Source organism: Mixophyes fleayi, chromosome 1, assembly GCF_038048845.1.
Source record: "Mixophyes fleayi isolate aMixFle1 chromosome 1, aMixFle1.hap1, whole genome shotgun sequence".
Classification (NCBI taxonomy): Eukaryota; Metazoa; Chordata; class Amphibia; order Anura; family Limnodynastidae; genus Mixophyes; species Mixophyes fleayi.
The window spans coordinates 188,729,404-188,749,899 of NC_134402.1; the positions used below are offsets into that span (position 1 = coordinate 188,729,404).

Genomic DNA, 20,496 nt, shown 5'->3' on the forward strand with positions numbered 1-20,496 from the left:
AACATTAAAGCTAGATAACAATAGAATGCATTGGGTTTATTTTGATGTCGACATGACACAGAATCATTGAATCATATAGTGGGTGTGTTCCCTCTCCAAATGCATGATTGGACATATGTAGTTCTGCCTTCTTCCTCTCTAGATGTATAAACACAGACTGTGCTTACACTGGAATATTAAGCATCCGTTAACTACATAACCACTTGGAAAAATGCACAGCATGAAAGAATACTGTGTAACCGTTTTGAAACTTTTGAGAAAATGTATTTTGAGCATCCTAGAACCCACTTATTTCAATATGTACATCTATCTTAGACATGCACTACAAAACTTATCTCTCGTAGTCTTTGTGTTTTCTGCAAAGGCTCTAAAATATGGCACGTTGTGAATGCTTTACATCACAACATAACATTTTCAGGTACACTACATATTCTTAGATGATATTAGATATTGGCTGGCATCAGGGTTATGTCTTCTATGCTGGAAAGTAAAGTAACAGAGCAGCCAAAATGTGCTGCCTGAACAGGTATTTCTTAAACCGTTTCCTCTTAAGTAAATGTATAATTCATGCGGTAATCTCAGTGTACTAAAATTAAGGGCTGTTAGGTACACATCTCTAACAAGATCTCCATATACAGTATGAGTCTCGCCTTGTATCTGTAAATCTTAAGGTGGTTCTCCATTACCATAAATAAAGAACTTGTTCTGTCTACTTTTTAGGTCACCTATGCAAGAAGTGTGCCTAACATTTCAAAACAAACTACTTATATCATAGAATTGCGTAGCCCACTACTGCTAGAAGTGATAAAGGAGGGGGGGACTACCCCCCAAAAAATCTAGGTCCAGCCCTGCATCAAGCACTGGTCCAAACAAAAAGTGGGTCAGTCCCCTGGAAGCATGCCTAGGCCACACCTAACCCCACTCACCTAAAACAACTGCCACTTGCACCACTGGCAAGTGTGCACTGCACCCACTCACCATGGTGAACAAGGACATATCTCCCAACTAGCCAGCATACCAGACACGTAAATTATCGTCCCTCTTTGATGTTTTTTGAAGCAATACGAGATGAACATTTGTGCCTATTTTTTAAAAAGTAATTCAAGACAGTGCATCCCATAAGAGGCTGTCCCAGCAATGACTAATTGGTAATGAAATATTTGGGTTCTGACCCAAAGTCTGTACTGTGCATGCGTGATCTTAGGTCAGCGCATGCGCAAAGTCAGTTTAGAGACAGGAGGAACGTCCAGGCTGCCTGGGAGTAATCTGAAGATTGATGCTCTGCCCATAGAATAGAAGGACTAATGCCATTTTCAGATGGTGTTAGCAATCGGGCACAAGCTGGGGACTGCAGCGTGGACCTATTTACCAAGCTCCGAAAAGTGAATCTTTTCGGAGCTTGGTAAATAGGTCCACGCTGCAGTCCCCATTGAAAATGATGGAATGTGGTTTTCTGCTGTATTTTGCCTAATGCAGGAGATATTTCCGATATCTCTTGATAGGCTTTTGATAAATTGACAGGATACTAAATATGCCTAAATCATGAAGAATCAGCCATTTCCGCATGGTATAAGGCTTTATAAATAGGCCCTAGTGTGAGGTATGCTTAACCTCATGTATCAAACTTCTATTTTACTATACATTATAAGCTTGCAAGTAGGGCAATCTGACATCTTCGTCTATTTGTTAATATCCATTTTTTATTTATTATTGTCATATTTATATGCTGGCGTTATATAAATAGATATTACTATTAAAATAATAGTAAGTAATGTTATGAGACTCCAAATCCCTTTTGATGCACCTAATCTATTTATAATTCACAAATGTCAGTAAAAATGCTAGCTGCAGTAATTTGTCTTGTAAAGGTGTCAATAAAAACTTATTCTCTTCATAGACCGGCATATTAAATAAAGCCCTACAGATTTCATTGAGCTCTGCATAGTGTAAGAACAGTATAAAACAGCATGCAGTACACTACATCTAGATAAGGGGGTACAAAAAACATCACGCAGCTGTCAACATAACAGCTGACTCCAGCGTCACTAACAGCAGCACAACCAGTTTGATAAAATAGTGAAATGAAAAACCCGAGGCTAAAAGTTCAGTTCTCTGTGTTGGAACTTCATGCTCTAAAAAGTGATGTTTAAAATAAATAATACCTAAATTGTCAGCTTGCACTGGAGTAAGTATGTGTGACTTAAGTAACTGCATGGAAGAGTTGATATTGCACAAACTAATATGCAAAGTAGTTCACATACATTTGGCGGCAAGAGAGTTACCTCCCACCCACACTCCTCCACCCTTTGGCTTCCAGTCATACAAGTTCTCTTTTTCAATCCATATGGTGTGTGCTCCTCTGCACTGTAAGTATACAGCGTTATTTTTTTTGTGCAATGACATTATGTGCATGTGTGTGCTGCATATTTATTTATTTACACTGTGTCATGTGTGTTGTGCGTTTAAGAAGTGGACTTGATGTATTTTGTTAGGAATTTACATTCTGCTTGTCCTGATAATTATATAAATATAGCTCTTGATTTTACCATATCTATAACAAAATATTTTGACACTACTAACTTGCAGGATTGTCCCAGCTGTTATATATACACTTGTTCCTTCATCTGTATGTAAACATTTTTCATTTTTGTTACATGTAACCTGTGTATTTAGGGATAATCTCTGCACAAATGGGTTCTTCAAATAAGTTGAAAAGGTAAAAAGTAGTTTAGAAATTGTGTGGTTGAGATAGAGATATATATATATATATATATATATATATATATATATATATATATATATATATATATATATATATATATACACACTTTCCCCATTAGTAGGGCTTGATAATATGGCCATTTAAAATTGTCTGAGTCTGACTATAGATGTGACATCTAGAATAATGTTCAGTTTTTATGTTCTATTATCTACTGCTACCTACAGTATACACACAGAATGCTTACTGTTAGCATGCATACACTCATAACCTATTGGTCTGTCTTTCTAAATCCTGCAGTTTACCATGAACTTTTGAAAATGAAAGACTGTATAAAAATGATGATGCAATACTTTCAGAGCACTCCTTGTTTTTAGAATTGGATACTAAAAATATGAGTTCACCTGATTCACTCATTGTGATGTATTAATAAAAACCATGTCTTCCAGTGCCAGTCCGATTATAGGAGAAAATTATAAGTGAATTAATTAGATAAGCTAAAAGTACACAAATACCATTTATTAGGTTCCTGTTAACTTCAGTTAAGCTGAGGAGGGGGGTATCTTTGTTTTCTTTGTTCGCGCAAAGCAGTAAATTAAGATAATAAATACATTTGATACTGCCCTAAAAAAGTAGAGGTGCCTATCAGATTCGCCTCTAGCCACATTTGGCAAATGGACTATTGACATTGTGGCGAATAGGCTCTCCATGTCTCGTCTCATGCATCATTGTATACTGATCAGCTGGACTTTCTGGAAAATAAAACCATTAGCAGTGTTCTGCGGCGCTGTAGAAGCCCACTATGCTAGCAGCTGCCCTCCCTCTTACAAGACGCTATATACTGTCACTACCAGAATATCCTGTCCTGCCTGCTGACGGGAAAGAAGTGGCCTCACATAAATCGGCAGCTCCGCAGAGGAGGGGACCTCACTTGCATATTCAGGGCAACAGCGCCAGAGCATTGCCAAGTAAGCAATTGTAATAATATTATTTAGAAATAGATTTTTAATCTTTTTTTCATAATGTGAAAAATGTTTTTTTTTTTTAAATAAAAAAAGTTTGCAGCAAGTGTGGCATCGAATTTTGTTTGGACAACACCGTTCTACAAATCACACTACCCTGCAAAGAGAATCCAGTGTAAGGGATTATACAGTGTCTACACTGGGCTTCTATAGCTAATTCTATATATTTACTTTGTTGTTGCTAACTTTATACTTTCTTTGCTTACCTATGGGGTAGTACTTAAATAACATAGTGTCCAAACATTTGACCACAGGGAAATCACTTTGTTGCATATTCACTATAACAAATGGTGTGGGTTAATGCTGGCCACAAATGCTGCGTTATCACAGCCAGTATTAAGGATTTGGCCTGATGTCACAGCATGTGTGACCTTAAAATATCCATGATTTCCAATAAAATTCTGAATGACACTCTCCTTGATGGTTCAAATTTCAGCACATCATTGTATAGTGAGGAGATTATGAGACATGTAAATTACATACAGTGACATGAAACAGAAGGTAAGGATGGCCTTGTCCAATTCAGCATACAATCTTAAAAGGTGTTGGTAGCAAATATTACATAAAGTAGCAGAAAAACTTCTTTTATCTGGTGATGGTGAAGTTAGTGACTTAAATTTTTGTGCATCTAACAGTGGCATGGTACGTACATACATAGGCATGGCCAGTACATATATAGGCATGGCCAGTACATACATAGGCATGGCCAATGTGGGGCCTTCTGATCTGAGCGTTAAAGTACTTTGGATAATTAATTTATGTCAGGGTAATGTTGGCCAATCAATTTTCTTTGAATACTGTGATATTTTTTTCCCATCTACAAAAAAGAGACGTTCTGCAACCTGTGTAATAACAAGTATAGATAAATGGACACACAGTTTCCCTGTCGCACAAAGGGATTTATTTACTAAACTGCGGGTTTGAAAAAGTGGAGATGTTGCCTATGGCAACCAATTGGAGTCTAGCTGTCATTTTGTAGAATGCACTAAATAAATGATAGCTAGAATCTGATTGGTTGCTATAGGCAACATCTCCACTTTTTCAAACCCGCAGTTTAGTAAATCTAGCCCAAATTGGCTTAACCTAAAAGAAATGTTTGTTCTAAATCTACCACTGACAAATCATGGGAGTGGAACAAAATAAGAAAGAGGGCATAGATTATCCTAAATATTAGATTAAAAGCATAACAAAAATCTCAAATACAAATAAGCTGCACTGTTCATCTTCGTAGCGCAAAAGGGACAGTATGTTTCATTAGACATCACCTTTAGGCGCTCATACCTTCAACTGTTTGCTCTGAAAAAGGAAAGACTTACCTCTTGAATTGATAAAAATCCATTATCCAGATTATCTAGTAATGTTTTTTAGCACTAAAATTTCCACATTAGTGCTGTTAAATTAGAAAATAAGTTGTGGGAGTGATATTTTGTTGCATCAACATAATAGGTCATGTAGTTTGTTATGTTACTTTTCTACAAGTCAGTGTGGACTTGTAGAGTACCGATATATTGTTTTAAGTGACTGCCTCAGTCACATGCTAGCATAGCAGCAATCTTGTGGCCTATAAGAATGTCAATTTTGTAGTTTGCCTTTTATAACTGCATTTTTGCATGTATATTATGGTACGGGGGTCATTATAATGGCATTTAACCCAGTAAGTAAATTGGAGTTATTGGCAGTTTTCCCTGTATTACACACTTGTGTTTTACTTGCTAAGACTCTAGAATTTGAGCAGATTTAAGTAGTGTTTGGGTATGTAGTACAGTCTCTGGCATCTTTATGAGAACAGATGGAGACTTCTGCCAGAAGCAAAATGTGTTTTTTAGAGAGCCAAATGTTATTGTAGGCTTAAAGGGATACTATCATGAAATATCTGTATGTTTGGTATAGCAGTATCATATCACACAGTGCATTTTGAAATGAAATGGTTGGATTAGTGCTAATTATTTGGAATCCTTTTATGGTTAAAATCATTCTCCAATCAAGTAATATTTTGCCTCTCTTTCGTGAAAGCTTAAAGTGAGGTGCTGCTGATTGAGATTATTTTTTCAATTGTTGTAATAATTTACAGACTTCATGCAACACTAATATCCATCCAGTCTCGTTTGTTTACTATTTTTAAAAATGTTATTAGAAAAGTCCAGGAGCATTGAAGCTGAGACAAGCCTTATAAGCATATTGTAAGAACTTGAATATGCTACAAAAATAAAAAAAACATTTGTATGGAAATAGCCTAAGGCTTATTTGTGATTGATGTTGGTTTAAATTCCAAGTAAAATTACCACAATAAATATAAATACAATGAAAATTGGTGAGTGGTAAGGGATAAAATATATATGTGTGTGTGTATGTATATGTATATATAGGGCCTATGGATTTAACTTATGTTCAATATTATGGGGCTGTGCTCATAAGCAATAGCTTGTCACAGGCAATAAAACTGTTACAGTGTCTACCTGTGAATGATTAGTGCACTTTTCACTGGCTAACTATTGCCTGAAAGGACTTTAAGAACAGAATGAATGAATTCTCGTTCCCACCATTGCAGGCTAAAATCTTAGTGCCATATTAAACACGTGAAATCCACATGGAAAATGTGTTTTAAACACGTCACTAAAACGTGTCCAAAGCGGGCTGTGGAGTTGGAGGCAATTTTGGGTGGAGTCGGAGTCTTAAAAAATGTACCGACTCTGACTCTAGCTAAAAAATAAAAATGCAAAATGTCAGGAGTAGAAAGCCAAGCAGAAAAAAAAAAAGAAAAGTCAAGCACAGAAACAAAGAGGATCTGACTCAGGCAGTGCTTTTCCTGGGGACAAATTCTTCATATATTTATGAAAATTACTAAGCGGTATGTTTACTAAACTGCAGGTTTGAAAAAGTGGAGATGCTGCCTGTAGCAGTTTCTAGCTGTCATTTAGTACATTCTACAAAATGACAGCTAGAATATGGTTGCTATAGGCAACATCTCCACTTTTTCAAACCCGCAGTTTACTAAATATACCCCTAAGTGTGCACTGAGTAACAGTGTTTTCATCTTGCAGCATTTTTTTTGTTCAGGTTTTTTGCTCAAGTAAATATATTTTGTGGTCTATTCCCATATTGAAATGTTGATTCAAGAGAGATCCTATTTTCTGTAATTATTTAATTTTCTCTTTCCATACACTGCAAAGTAGTAAAGTATATGTATAGGAAAGCTTTTGGTAATACAATTATAAAACATTTGGAAGGAGAGGACAGCTTCTTATTATCCTGTTCTGTTAGTCTTACATTTTATACATTTATTAAATGCATAGTTTGTTGCGTATTTACTTTCCTAGGAATTTAGCACTGTTTTCTTGTTCAGAAATTTTAATAAAATATATTTAATTTTCAGTTAATCAAAGTAGCCTGAAGATTTACAGTGTGTGATGAAAATGCATTATGCAGCATTCTACTACAATAAACTTGTTATAACAAATTAATATATTTTTGCCATTTATGAAAGAGTCGGTCAGTGGTAAAATAGTCGAAGTTTTAGCGTACTGATTTCACAGCCCTGGTCCAAGTGGGCTTTATTTTTCATGCGGTTTTACTAATATTTCAGGCACATATGTGGGATGAACACTAGAGTTAGAGATAGTGCTTAGTTAATCATTACAGGAGATTTAGATAAGAAGTCGTTGCTATTGCTAACAAAGCTATTGAAATCCTCGCCTCCTAATTCCAGTAGTTGAATCCAATTCCAGTAGCTGAACAGCATATTGTGACTATGAAACAAAAGTGTATAGTCTGACAGTCATTGTGCATTAGAACAGAATTGTACAACTGTTGATGATAAATTTGCTTATATATGAATAAATGATTACATATTTTAAAGATATACATAATGGCCTTTTTTACCCTCTCACTTCTGCACCTTCTACATCAATTTCATATGTCCTTCTGTGTCTATATATGATTTTTTTTTTTTGAGTGAGATGTTGTACTGACTGTCTGGAGCATAGAAACAAACATTGATTACATGTGTGTACGTAATTTGATTGGAGTGATATAAACATACGTAATTTGATTGGAGTGATGTAAACACACTGCCATGGGACTCTGCTGCAGTGGAAATGCGTTCCTGGAGTGACAAATCACTCTTCATCATCTGGCTGTCTGATGGATGAATCTGGGCAGCATGGTGGCTTAGTGGTTAGCACTTCTGCCTCACAGCGCTGGGGTCATGAGTTCAATTCCCGACCATGGCCTTATCTGTGTGGAGTTTGTATGTTCTCCTTGTGTTTGCATGGGTTTCCACTGGGTGCTCCGGTTTCCTCCCACACTCCAAAAACATACTAGTAGGTTAATTGGCTATCAAAATTGACCCTAGTATCTCTCTCTGTCTGTGTGTATGTTAGGGAATTTAGACTGTAAGCTCCAATGGGGCAGGGACTGATGTGAATGAGTTCTCTGTACAGCGCTGCGGAATCTGTGGCGCTATATAAATAAATGATGATGATGATGATGGGTTTGGCGAATGCCAGAAGAACACTTTCTTCCCGAATGTGTACTGTCACCTGTAAAGTTTGGTGGAGGAGGAATAACGATCTGGGGCTGTTTTTTCATGGCTTCAACTGGGCCCCAGGTTCTATTGAAGGGAAATCTTAATATTACAGCACACATTGACATTCTAGAGAACTGTGTGCTTCTCCAAACTGTTGCCACAAAGTTAGAAGGACCTTTGCTGTTAAGAGAATGACAACCCCCCTACCCCAATGCACAATGCGAGGCCAATCAAAAAAATAATTTCTCGAGTATGGTGTGGAAGAACTTGACAGGCTTGTACAGAGCTCTGATCTTGGTTCCATTGGACGCCTTTCGTTTGAATTGGAAAGCCAACTGCGAGCCTGGCCTTATGGCCGAAATATCGTTGCTCAACCTCACTAATACTTGTGTGGCTGAATGGAAGCGAAGCCCCACAGCCATGTTCCAAAATCTAGTGAAAAGCCTTCACAGAAGAGTGGAGGCTGTCACATCAGCCAAGGGGGACCAACTCCATATTAATGCCCATGATTTAGGAATTAGATGTTCAACACACACCCCACAAACTTGATTTTAATTGCCTTTAAATGGTGTTTGATGGATATCGGTCAGTGTAGAAGTTGCGTAAAATGAGGTACCCTTGATGCTAGGATGCCGGCTTAAATGTTTTGATTAAAATATGAACCAATAACTCATGTTTTTTTTAGCTTGCTAGATAAGCACAGATGTGCAATGTTAAGGACAATCGTTGACCGCAACTGTATTTTTAGTTTTACATACCAATAGGGCTTTTATATTGTCATGCATCTGGTATTATGTGTAATATGGGATTAACTGAGCAAGGGCTTATTTCTTCTCTGGTATATTCTTTTAAGATACATTCAGAAAAAAAGAAAACACAATCACACATACTTCATTTTTTTTATTATTGTTTTTGTTGAATTAACTTTTCCATTAAGAACACTTTTTTTTTTTTTTTTTTTCTTGACCCTAAACCCAAACACCAGAACCATCTCTTGTGGAGCAAATAGTAAAAAAAACCTCCCAGCTCTACTTACAGTAAACGGGTAGCTCATCTTGTAACAAACACTATAATGTCCTCTGCATGCCTCACACTGAGCAGAATATGTTCGTACTCTCCCCGGTTCTGTGAGGTTTGCAGAGGAAATGGCGGCATTCCGTCATGTTGGCTGATAGCGTTTGTCATAGGATTGGTAGCATGCTTTACCAGTCTATGGTCAATGCAGAATTTGTTACATATAAACAGCACATTCAGTTGTCTCAATGTGCCAGTAATATAAATATTATTTACAGAAACACCAGTATGTATTATATATAATTCCACTACCCTCCATTCCCTGTTACTTTATTCTACTCTTATAATGCTTAATACCTTTCTCTTCCCTTATATCACCCACACACTTTATTCCTCCCCTCCACTCAGATTCTCTCTGTAACACCCCCTCCCACGTAAGCAGCCCTTGCTCTCCCTCCTTCACATCTCTGTATTTCTTCTTTTTCAGCTTCTGAAAGTCGCAGACCCTACTGATAACACAAGTGGAGATCAGCAGGAACAAGACCTTTGGAAAAGGTATTTAAATCTGTCGAAAGCTATTTTGTATAAAATATATAGTTAGTAGACATCAGAACAAAAATATCTCACCTAATTTTTTTAGAGACATCAGAGTGCATACCTGTCAATTTAAAATACATAGGCATTAGGACTTTGTGTCTCACATCCTCCTAATACATAGAAGTCAGGACATGTAGCGCTGTAGTTGCGTAACACATTGATATCACACACCTATCAGTTCCATTCCCTACTCTACACTAAAGGGAAGGGCACATAACTCCTTGTCTCACTACATAAACATCTCACCCGTGATTCTCACCTACTAATATGCACACACTTCTCACCTACTTACAAATTAGAATATATACTATACAAATATGTTGATGATGATACTGTGGTTATCACCTTCTCCTCTTGATAAAAACACAAAAGAATACATGTATGTAATACTCGAGCAGTAAAATAATATATTCATATTACAACATGTCTCTCACCCCTTACTAATGCACAGATATCGTAGGACATACTGTACTGCTCACATACTTCTAATTGACAGATGTTAAAACAAACCTTTTACTTCCTTGTAATATACAAACTCGAAGAACTCAGTACACCACTCAATAACGTCTCCTTTACTCAAACACCATTATGGATGTACCTACAGGCTGAACTTTCAGGTTTGTCTACTATATAGGCCTCAGGGTCACTCTCATAGGGGTAGGCAGTAAAACAGCTGCCTATATATTTCCTATATTTTCTTTCTATTTATTTGCTAGTTGGTATGTGTTAGCAGCCCAGTGTCAAGTCAAAATTGGGAAATGTTGGGCAGAGTGCATGTGCACAATTTCTAGTCTAGGGTGTTTTTATTCCATTACTCCCCTTGCTCCTGCCAACCTGGTCTTTTTCAGACAGGCAGCATATTGTCAACTGATAACACACTGCTAGCAGGAGTTGTAGCTGCAATCTGAGCAGTGGAGGGTATACACACAATATTCAGAGACCTGCTGAGCAGCCAGAATCTTGGTCACTGAGTGAATAATCTTTTGAAACGGGGTTTTAACATATTCCATGCAAAACTTAAAATTTAAGTTGAGATTATTGTTCAAGGGTTGCCTTGTGCACCAAGAAAGTTAAATATAAAATAAAAAGTATATCTTGCATTTTCCTAATACACAAATATGAGGATCTATGCATGTCACCTCTTTATTACTCCCTTTCTAAGACCGATTATATTGCTGTTTTATTTTACTTAATAATTCTTCAGTAACTCACTTTAATTCCAACTTTGACGGATGGCAATTAAATTGCTAATACAGTTTAATTAGGGCTTGTGACAAATGCTTGACACATTTATTCTGGTGAGAGAACAACATACGATTCTATTAACAATACCAGTGTGTATCAAGCGTTGAATACTTGTTTGGTAATAAGATTATGGCATTCCATTATTTGGGATTATTGTCTATATAACGGCAATGGAATAGTTGGTAAAGGACCTTTATTATATTAAGAGATTATATAGCAGAAGTCTTTAGAGCAATATAGCCAACTTTTTTCACTTGGAAACTAAAGTCTGGTCCACCTGTTTTTCATATTACTGATTAATATTGGACAGTGGGAAAGTATCCAGTGCTGACTGAAAGTGTCTGCCTACATGTTGTAAATCAGTCTCCTTGCTGTAACCCCTGAACATCACTGGGTTTTACAAAAAGGCTACTCTTGTACGAGTGTGTAAAATCGATGTCTGAGAGAGAGCGCTACAGGGCTTGATTCATTAAGGACCGCAAATGCTGATGTGTGCTGTATTTTGCATAAAATCGCCCTGCGCATGTACATAGTCAATGTACAGTAAGGGTGTGCCAAGACCGAGGGCATGTAGCTTCATCTGATTTAAGCTTTTGGCATCTCAAAGGTACGTGTTTTGCTATTGTATTGCTTGCACCAGCTACAGGTCGGGTGTACGTGCCGAGTGATAGAGATGATGGCTGTGTATGCATGATAGAACATGTGCTTGCAGTCAGGAGCAACTGTAAAAATGCATTTTATGTTCACTAGACTTTCATAACATCCTAATGTATTTTATGGAGAGATAAAAACATTTTTTATGTTTTGTCATTAATAACTATATTCTTAACAGCTGACAATAATTGAATATTTTTTCTGTGCGTTCTTTTGGGACTTCATATTCCACATATGTATTGGCCTTATTATCTGTTAGAGCGGAGCGCACCTAGACCTGCATTCAACAGCAGACATATCTTCAGATCCGCTCTTAGTTGATTATAGACGTGCATATGCCTGAATTACATGCGTTTAAAGAGCAAAACAAAACACAATTTACGTTTGTTTTGTGTACCTGAGAGAATGAAAACAAGTTGCTGATACACTTTTATAAAATTGTTTTGCGTACAGCTACTGTTATGCTTTCTACAATAAAGCCATTTTATAATGAGTCTTGCAAGTGGCACAAATAACAGAGCACTTGATTTGTCAAGGACATACATAAGACAGACTGCTTGAGTAAGTGCAAAATGCATATTTGAAACTTGCAATAATAGAAACAATGTATTTTTTGGAGTAGATGAAAACAAATTGTGAACAGAAAGGGGATCTACAAACCAGTTATTTATGGCTATTTGGTGAAATTACATGTGGAACTCTGTCTTGTAAGGATAGGATATTAGGAAGTTTTATAGGAATCTAATATAAGATTGTGGAACAAAGAGAGGACTCAAAATCCATCAAGAAAAACTGTATAGAAATGATAAAAGCAGGATATGTTATTGTACACCGCACAATATTTATATGTATATTTATTTGTGTGCAAACTATATGAAGGTATGCAATAAGCTAAATGATGACTTATTGAGAGAGTATATGAAGCAATGATAGCAGTTGTAAACATCAGTTATATAAAAGGATAAAAGACTTTCTTTTGGTTATCTGAATAGTACAAATCATTTTGTGTCTCTTTTAGGCATCACTGTCTTTTTCCATTTTATGGTTAAATAACTAATCCCCTTTCCCCATTTGATTTGATTTTGGTTTCTAGTTTTGTCCTGTGGGTAATTTTATTCTTATATTTCTACAACATCTGTACATCTCGTTAGTTAGAAACTAACATGAAATAACATTAATGCAAAAACATAATATGTAAAGGATTTAGGAGCACATGCCTCTTTACACCCTAGTCCAGGATCAGAAAGGGATCCCTTCCTGAACTACTTAAATACATTTTATGTTCTAAACTCCTTCTTTTCACACAGAAAGAAGTCATCTGTAGCACTCCATTCTCATACCATGCAGAAAATAAGACACAAGCATTAAAATTACATGAAAATGGCACACGGCTCATCTCTTCTTGAGAAAATATTAGATAGCACAGAATAACTAAATAAAAATCTGAGAAATAATTTCATGGTTGCTAGCTAAACAGTAAATTATCTCACTAAATCAATAAAAGTAAGAAAATGGGATTTTTGTACTTAATGTAAAATCTTTCACTAAGCCCAGTTGGGGGACACTGCTCACCTTGGGGTATAGAGGGTGCTGTGTGGAGTAAGGCACTAAAGATCTGTCTAGCCTTCTCTCCTCCCCTCTATGCCCTCTTCGGCAAATATCTTCAGTTTATTTACTAACAAAGCCACAAGAGAGGGCGAAAGACAACCAACAGAACTGTCAGAACAAAGGGTGGGAGCGTAGTGTTTCCCAAGTGGGCTTAGTGACAGATTTTACGTGAAGTAAAAAAATCCCATTTTCACTTGCATTACCAGGTGGGGGACACTGCTCACCTTGGGGATGTCCCAAAGCTGCCCCTATGGGTGGGAATGCTCATGATGAGCAGCACGTAAAACCTTATGGCCGAAACTGGCGTCTTTATACTCAAAAAACATTGAACCTGTAGAATTTGGTTAAAGTATGGACGGAAGATCAAGTAGCGGCCCTACAAAACTGTTCAAATGAAGTCCCATTTATCGCTGCCCAAGAAGTGCTAATCGATCTGGTAGAATGGGTCATGAGACCATCTGGAACGGGACATTCACTTGAAATATAAGTCTGGCAACTGTCTGTTTCGTGGCCGGCCAGCCACGCTCCCGAACATCATAAAGCACCAGAAGTGAGTCTGTCTTACGTACAGAAGCTATACGTTCTACATAAACCCGCAAGGCTCTGACCACATCTATAAGAGGGCTAGGATTCTGCTGGCCCGACGACCTGTCACAAGTGAAGGCAGGATATCAATATTGTGGTTAATGTGAAATTTAGCCACTACTTTAGGCTGAAATGACAGCAAGGTACGTAAAACTGCCCTATCTTCATGAAAAACCAGGAAGACAAGAAAGAGCTGCCAATTCCGAAACCCTTTGAGCCGTCAAATTAGCCAACAAAAAGGTTACCTTCCAGGTCAGAAATTTCAAAGAAACTGACTCTAAGGGTTCAAATGGATATTTCTGCAAAACCAAAAGTACTAAATTGAGAAGCCACGGACACCCCTTGTTGAGCTTGTTGGTGTTCAATCACCATAGCAGGGATAGCTGAGCAGAAGCTGAAAAACGGAACGACTGGGCTGCCAACCGGGTGTCTAACCTTTTCAAATGCTAGTTCTGTCTCGCTGGAAGAGGTCGAGAGTAAAATTGCTCCCACTGCACCGCCTCGTAATAAAATACTATGCGGCCCATTAGCTTCATACTCTGAAACACTGACACCTTCTTGAGAGCCAGCAGTTATTTCATTTGGGTCTGCAATGTTAGAATCTTCCCCGGAAGTAAAAGACCCTCTGACACCTGGTTCAAACAGATGCCCTAGGTTTTTTGATATTTAGAATCCAGCCATGGCACTGTAACGCTTCTGCTGTCAAGGTGGATCTCGAAGGAGATCCTCTGAGTCTGCCTTTACCAGCAGATAGTCTAGATAGGGAACCGGCTTTACTCCTTGTAGGTGAAGAATCGTCACCATTATTTTATGTAAAGACTCTGTGCCATGGCTCATCCAACGGAAAGAGCCTGGAACTGAAAGTGATCTTGGTCCACTGCAAACCTGAGGAACTTTTGGTGGCCTGATCAAATTGGGACATGTAGGTATGTGTCCTTGATGTCTAAGGACGCCAAAAACTTGTCCTTCTCCATAGTTTGACTGAACAGATGGACTCTATCCGAAAACTTGGCAACTTCAAGTGGGTGTTGAGATCTCTGAGATTGAGTATTGGACAGTATGACAAATGTGGCTTTTGTACCAAAAAAATGTATGAATAATATCCCAGACCACTTTCCTTTTCTGGAACAGGGATAACTACCCCTGAAGCCACCAGATTCCTGACAGCTCCAAGGAGGGCCAACCTCTGGACCTCTTCTCTGGGCAGGGGAGTTGACCTGAACCTTCTGGGCCCTGAACCTACCAGATCAAAAATGTACCCCCCTTGAGACCACCCCCTTCACCAAGGTGTCTGTGGTTGAGCAAAGCCACTGATCCCGAAAGTTCAGCGAGCAAGCTCCCACCAACATAGACACCCGAGGGGGGTAGCAAGTCATGCCGAGGGCTTCTCCGCAGGCTTGTTCGTGGGAGAGCGTTCCGACCAAGCCTGCCTACCTCCACACCGAGAGACGGAATGCTAAACTTGGCTCGTCCCACTTGTCGAAAGGACTGAAACCATCTCCTTTTAGGTTTGGAAGCGGCCACTGAAAGGAAAGAACACCCCCCGTGAAATCCCCCCAACCCCCTCCCCGTAGTCTGAGATAATACATTTCTCTAATGCTTGACCAAAAAGAGAGAGAACAGTTTCCAGAGCTAGGGTCCACGTCCCAAGCTCTCAGCCAAGGCGTACGTCTCGCCGCAATAGCTAAGGAAGATGTAAGTGACAATCCCTGACCAGCATCTATAACCGCAAAAATTCGGCAGTCTCCTTTTATTTGGTCTGCCAAAGGGAACAAATCATCTCATTGAAAACCACCTGAATTCCTTAATTGAAAGCGAAAGCCCATTTTACAGTTGCTTTAATGACTTAGGCTGTTGCCTACACACTGTTTTTCAGTGGAGACTTTTAAAGAAGCAGCACTGGGTATAGGGAGAATGGTGTTCATAATCAGGTGTGTGATGGAAGCATCCACACCGGGATGATTCTCCCAGGATCCAATTTCAGCCTCAGGAAAAGGAGAAATAAACTGGTACTGCCTGGGAATTAGGAATTTGTCATCTGGTTTCTTTCTGGTCTCTCCTCAAATTTTCAACAATTGAGGAGATGGGGAAAAAATACAGTTCTTTTCGTAGACCTCTTGAACATGGATATCTGGACCACCTCTTGGTCAGAATCAGTGATATGGAGTACCCGCCAAGAATTAACTCCTTGGACGAAGCCTAGTATCGGAGGGAGGACCCCTATATGGTACTTTGGTACATGTGGTAACCGGACTTACCTGGAATCCCTGTTCAGGGATCTGCAGATGGGGGCATTTATACTCCCCTTTCCTTTAAGGATATTGAGAATTCATCTTGGTACAGCTGTCTACAAAGAGTATCATTGTACTGAACAGGGAGTGACCTATTTGTTTTTATCCTGCTGGAATTTTTTATGTCTGCAGTTTTTTGTTTTTATACAGCACTGCAGTGATTATTTCCTATTTTTTGCACACACTTAGAGGATCTATTTTTTTCACTAATAGTGGCAATATATGTATATCTATCTTTATGAGGATATTTTAGTTCATCCCTATTGGATTTGTGGTTTATGTACCATAATCCCTGAGTGTATATGCTCTAGTCTTTTACTGGTCCGGACCATGTATGGACGATATGTTTGATTTTTTTTTTTTCCTTTTATTCTTTGAATCAATTAAACAATTTGTATCTACTCATATTGTTGGTACCCATATTCCCTATCTATATACTATTGTTTCTATTTTTGCGCTAGGTAATGCGATTTTTTTTTTCATGTGTGGGTGTATATGTATGTATGTGTATGTGTATGTGTGTGTGTGTGTGTATATATATATATATATATATATATATATATATATATATATATATATATATATATATAATATATAATATAAATGCTTAGTGGCGTCTGTGTGTGGAAAAACAAGTTGCAGCGCCACCTGCTGGGCAGAGTTATACACTGACCTACTAAATTCTTAGTGTGTGTGGGAAATAAAATTCAAAAAGGGCTGAAATTTGGTAGGGCTCAAACTCATTTTCGTGAGGTAATTTTACCTCATGAACACACATGTGTAGAGGCGTGTGTTAGTGTGTGTGTGTGTGTGTGTGTGGAAAAAACTATTTTCTCAGAAAGGGCTCATCCAATTGACCTGAAATTTGGTATACTGACATTATTTGACAAAAAAATTAGAATAGTCAAGTCAGTTAACTTCCATCATCATATCCCCTTCCCCCCGTGGGAGGGGTAGTAAAGGCTAAATTTACGAGTTGAGGGGTCAAACTCATTTTCGTGAGGTAATTTTACCTCATGAACACACATTAAAAAGGCCGCTTGCGTCGGGAACTAACGCTCTTCCCCTGAGGAGGCCTGGGCTAGGCCCAAATGCATGACAAGAACCTTTTTAAGACCTTAAGTAGCTTGATTTGACTAGAATGCATGAGTATCATGCACGGGTTAACTTGTATGTATGTATGTATGTATGTATGTATGTATATATAATTACACACACACACACACACCAGGAGACCAGGTGGAGCACCTGGTCTAAACAATTAAGGAGTCAGCCAGAGCAAGGCCTGACAGGAAGCTTTGAAAGCTGGGTTTGATCTGTGTGTGGGCGACTGGTGCCTGCAAGTGGCCAGTGACCAGTTAGGTCCCTAACTGTTATAGCCAGCGGTGAGGGCTATTGTACTATGTTTATTGCTGTGAAAGTTTAATTTTGTTTGCTAAAGACACTGCCGAGACTGTTTATCCATCCTGACATCTGTTTGCACACTGTTCACTATATATATATATATATATATATATATCTCTGTCTCAGCATTCAGTTAGACAAATCCCCATGGAGCTGTGTGTGTGTGTGTGTGTGTGTGTGTGACAGCAGGCTGTAATGGCGCCAGACGAAACAGGATCCCCAAGTATGGAGGAGTTCCCAACTGTCAGTTAATTCCCTGTAAAATGGCAGTTTTTAGTCTCAAAATGGCTGCCTTTGAATTGTTTATGCCTACCTACAGAGTGTTGGAAACGGGTGAAGACTGAGCTCTACATCACAGCCTCACTCCGTAACATGCCCCTGGTACCTGACCCCCATTGCAGATAATTTTTCTTGATTCCCAGTCAAATCGCTGGACTAACCGGGCACAGGCAGCGCTGACATCCCCTCTGCCTGGGAGACAGTTGCTGCAGCCGCGGTCCCCAGAGTTGCCTGCCACGCTGCCCTGGACAGCTAGTGGGTCTCCAGACACATTTTAGTGCCGACTGAACCTTTTCCTGAGGACCAGCACTTGTGAGGGGGGGCAGCACTAAAGCGCCTTAGGCGCTCTTCCTCACTGCTAATCGCGACATTCACCATTGAACGCTGCTGTTCTCATATAACAGCAAAATAACATAATTTAATCACATAACATAATCTAATCAAAATAGAAAATAAAAAAAAAATAGGCTAAACTAAAAATGAGCCCTACCCTGTAGGCCCCTTATAAAAACTGAAGATAGTGGCTGGAGGGGGCACAGAGGGGAGGTGAGCAGGCTGGACAGTTCTCTAGTGCCTTACTCCACACAGTCCCCTCTATACCCCAAGATGAGCAGTGTCCCCCAACTGGTAGTGCAAGTGAAAAAGCAAAATTAATTAAGTTCTATAATAGCCTGCACAACTTATATACATCTTAAATTAAGGAGTAAGTGAAAAAACAATATAAATATATCCATACCGAATAAGACTAAACCTACATTTCCACCTCTTCTCTCTCTATATAGGGGTCTATGTATTACAGTGCAACCAGCCATTAAAATGGAGAAAACCGTTTTCTCAGTAAAATAGTGGTAGCACAATTTATAAAGGGTTTATGGCAGGAGAAATCAAAGATTTGCAGCAATGCATAATGATTGTCACTACACTTTTTAATATATACACTCCATATTATGCTATGTGTGTTTAATAGTGATGCTTAAAGTGTATGTCATTGCTGTCCAGCCTTTTAGCTATTGGAGCCATATTACGTTATACATGCATAATTGGAGTTGCTGGACACCTGGATTTGGGGGACACCTACAAATACACCAATCGTTTGTATCACAAATCATTCGGGGGAAAAATCATACACAGAACACTTGAAAATACATATACAGAACATCAGTTACCATAAAATACCATGTTAATATTTTAACATTCCTCTATTACATCTTAATTTATGATTAATTATGTTACTTATGCTCATATTACTGACAGCATGTAATTTTCAAGATATATTTTCCAGTTTACTTACTTTACTATTCTTTACTTCTTTTCCTCAACTATGTATTTATGGCAATGCTACTTATATCCAGTCCTCACCCGACCCAGGAACCCCAACAGCTCATGTTTTGAGGATCGCGGTCTGTGTAAGCAGGTGGGATAATTATTGTCCCAGCCAAGTGAACATGTGAACATCACTTGTGGTTGATTAATGAAACCCTGAAAAAATGAGCTGTTGGGGTTTTGGCAGGAGTAGAGTTAAGAATTGCTGTTCCACAATTTATAGGTTAGTGGCTCTAAAAACAGGACACTTCCCTGGTTTTGTGTTCCAGCCAATCAAATGCAGTGGTTTTTGCCCAATATCAAGTTAAAACTAAGCAAAAATTCTGTTCTAGGTTAATTTTGTGAAGCTTTCTGGATTTTATAGAACTGAATAAGTAGCTTCATAGGTAAAACTAAATACTTGCAAATCTTGAACATTTCATAAGCAAGGTGCTGTCCGCAAATGATGGATCAGTGGGCTTACAGTTGGACAACTTTTACTGTTTAGAATACCCTGCAAGTCATTATCCATTAGACTGGCAGTGTTGGATTGGCAGAAATCTGCAATGCCACCTTAGACCACAAAGGGTTCTATTAACATTGATTTTGGCTACTCTATTTACTTGGAAGACCTCACCTATGATTTGATACTGTTCTGTACCTTCTCATATGCTTTCCCTATTCCTATATTCTAAGTATTATTTTTAGAAGCCACACTAATCCACAAATCATTCTAACATTTTCCATGGCTATTACATGGAAAGTTCAAAGCATCTCTTATGTAAGATAGTTTTGTTTCACCTTAAGATCAACACAAAACATTGTGTGAGTGTGCCTCTCATTTTTTCACTACCTCTAGAAATGCACATCTATTAAGTAAATATGTCTAATTTCATATTATATGGACAATTGGTAAAGTATACTGCTACAATTTGAAATGCATGGAAAGAAAACAAGTACATTTGCCTCTTGTTTGAAAGAACCTACCCGTAATGTAATAACATATTAGTAGACAATAATATTCCATAAATATACAAACAGATGCAAATACAAATCATTTATTGCAGTGTTAACTTTTTTAAGTTTTCAACAATATGAAACTAAAATACCTGATTTGGTTTTAGCATTGAATATTTGATAAGTGATATCAGATGAAATATCCATATTTTTGAGGATGCCTGTTTTCCCCTATATTTTTTGATCATGCCAGCCCCCACATACATAGTACAGAATCAGAATTAACGTAGGACG

The 20,496-nt window shown here is 38.2% G+C and overlaps 1 protein-coding gene across 2 annotated transcripts in view; it reads left to right on the plus strand.

Moving 5' to 3' along the window:
* Positions 1–2,303: 2,303 nt before the first annotated feature.
* Positions 2,304–20,496, plus strand: part of LOC142146657 (excitatory amino acid transporter 1-like) — a 53,157-nt gene continuing 34,964 nt past the window's right edge. The window contains exons 1-2 of one of the 2 annotated variants that reach the window (XM_075204660.1): positions 2,304–2,366; positions 9,768–9,835. The gene's annotated coding sequence lies outside the window, so the exon portion shown is untranslated. Of the gene's footprint in view, positions 2,367–3,581; positions 3,688–9,767; positions 9,836–20,496 lie in introns of those variants that run through there. The other variant, XM_075204661.1, reaches the window with a different exon arrangement.